General features: G+C 51.3%; 1 pseudogene; it reads left to right on the top strand.

The window, feature by feature from the left end:
* Positions 1 to 1,078: 1,078 nt before the first annotated feature.
* On the top strand, positions 1,079 to 1,268 carry LOC148121222 (Nuclear RNase P; annotated as a pseudogene).
* Positions 1,269 to 2,544: the final 1,276 nt, after the last annotated feature.

Raw genomic sequence — 2,544 nt, 5'->3', positions numbered from 1 at the left:
CCAACGCTCTCTCTCTAAGCTTTCTCTCGTCCCTGCTCTATCGTCCCTTCCCCCAATTTTCCTCAAGGGAATGCTCCAAATAAAGATGTGACCAGAGAAGGAATTCTCGTTTTTGGTGGGGTTCATTCCTGCTGGACAGGATGGCGCCCCGCAACTGGTGCCGAAACCCGGGATCGAACCAGGGACCTTTGAAACTCCGGGACGCTGAGGGACCCTGACAACTACGCCGGGGGACCCTGAGAAAGCCCGGGAGAAAAAGCCAAGATCAGACACCAGCACAGAGAGCCTTGAATTTCAGAACTCTGAGAACATGGAGCGGTGAGTGACGTCTGTGAATCCCCAGAAAGGGGAGGAAAAGAAATGTAAAAAGGAATTTCAAAGGATAGGCCTAAATAGAAAAGAAAATACAAAAAAAAAAAATCAAAGTTAAGGTATCTGAAAGAAGGTACAGAAAGCAACGGGGAAGAAAAATCCCTTAAGTTCAGTGCAGGAGGAATGTAAACAGCAGCAAAAAGGGCGAGGTTTACGGTTGGGAGATCCGCGGCTTCCTCCGTGCGTACTCGCTGATAAGAGACTCGGGGCAACAGTCTCGTAGGGAGGCGAGTTTGATCGTGTTCTAAGACTGCCTTCCCTGTTCTTAAAGAGCCACAGAGTTTCTGAGGTGATTTTCGCCTAATTTTGTTAAGAGAGCTCAGTCTCTGGCTCTCACGTACAAAAAACTTTAATTTTTGACTGAGAAAGACAAGCTGCTTGATCGTGCTGAGAGTGCTGGCGGCAGCCGGCCCGCCTTTGAGCGGTAATGCCTGATTAGAAACACGGAAGTGGGCCAGGCACGGTGGTGCACACCTGTGATCCCAGCTACTCAGGAGGGAGACGCAACCAGTTGCTGGCGGGGAGTTTGCTGGAGGCCTACGAATAGCCAGGTCGCGGGCGGGCTAAAGTCCGTGTGACATCAGAGGCCTTCTGGCGGGGCTATGGTTTTTGGAGAACTTTTTCAGCACCTGAGCGGACTCGCCTGACTGAGGCGGAAGCTGCGTGGTGAGCAGCGGCGCCATAGAAAGCAGAGAGGAGCTGAATCGGCTCTGCGGAAAAACTGTGTTTCCATAGCAACATGGGCGAGCGGGGAGGTGAGTTCCCAGAGAACGGGGCTCTGCGCGCGGGCGGACCGGGCAGGAGAAGCCCCTCCACGGGTGGGCGGATGCCCCCCCTCGCCGGAGCTTGGAAAAGGCTCACAGCCGGCGGTGCGAGTTCATTGCCTGAGGTGAAACGGCGAGCCCGCGCACGGCCCGGGGCGGAGCCATGCCTTTGGGCCATGCGGAGCGCGCCATTATGGGCTTCAGAGGCGGAGCTGTGGCAGCCGCCGCTGTCCGCTGCTGCCGCCGCCCTCAGCCAAGGTCGCCAAAAATTTAGTCAGATAAAAACATTTGTCGCCAAAAATTCAGTCAGATAAAAACATTTATCCCCCAAACATCGCCCCTTTGTCAGCAGGAAGTAGCCAGATGATCGACGTCCATTCTCCCTCAAAGAACTGGTCCTAATTATCATAATAAAGGCGCGTCAACCTGGTTATCATTACCTATTGCCCCTGGCAACGGGTGAAATAAACAATGTTACCTAGAGGTTTTTCCATCTGAATAGGGGAGCTGGAGAGATGGCTCAGAGGTTAAGAGCACTGACTGCTCTTCCAAAGGTCCTGAGTTCAATTCCCAGTGACAACTGCTTTGGTTTTTAGACATAAGAGGGGGAATACACTACCAGTGACAGCTTCCCCCAGAGAAAGGATTTCTCTTGCATTCTTTACATTTAATTTTTAATTCAAAATTTTGCTGGTACAGGCAAACAAGATTTGCTTTTTGAAACAGAGACCTGCAGATCTCTAAGTTCAAAACCAGCCTACTTCCAGTACTGATTGTGCTGAATTTTTACACTGAGAGTTTTTAGTACTCTTAAATGTTAATTTGGGAGGAGAGTTTTGTTTATGTTTTTCTAGGAATGCTGACATACATCTGGATGCCAGCGAGACTGACAAGAGAGATAAAGAAGATGACTCAGTGGATGCTGAGTGTCCTGCTGTGGAAGATTCGTGCGGAGACAGCAGAGATGACCTTCTGGGCGGTGCCAAGAGCAGCTGTTTCACAACGTCGACTTGAGCAACACCCTGTGCAACCTCTTATCTCTTAACAATTTTCTGACTGACTCTATTCTGCCTTTCTCCCTCCTTGGGGATGGGTGGGAGCAGAGATATCCTTGGCATGCTGCGTCTAGGTGGGGACCAGATTGAAGAATAGTTTTGCCTTATTGCTCTTAAAGACAATAATTAGGGGGAGATGTTGGGAGCCACCTGGAGGCACAGGTGGTCCTGCAGTTTGGAGGTAGCCACGTGGGGCTGAGCAACCCTGCCTGCACCCTTGCCTGCACATGCTCAGAACAGCAGAGTGGCATTGACCAATCGGGACAGCGTTCAGGCTGCTCCGCCGTTTAAAAGCAGCTGCCTCGGGGCCCAACGCTCTCTCTCTAAGCTTTCTCTCGTCCCTGCTCTATCGT

The sequence above is a fragment of the Myodes glareolus genome, chromosome 8, assembly GCF_982192425.1.
Source record: "Myodes glareolus chromosome 8, mMyoGla1.1, whole genome shotgun sequence".
NCBI classification, from domain to species: Eukaryota; Metazoa; Chordata; class Mammalia; order Rodentia; family Cricetidae; genus Myodes; species Myodes glareolus.
Note: the sequence above shows the minus strand (reverse complement) of the source record. Positions and strands in the feature narration are given on the sequence as shown.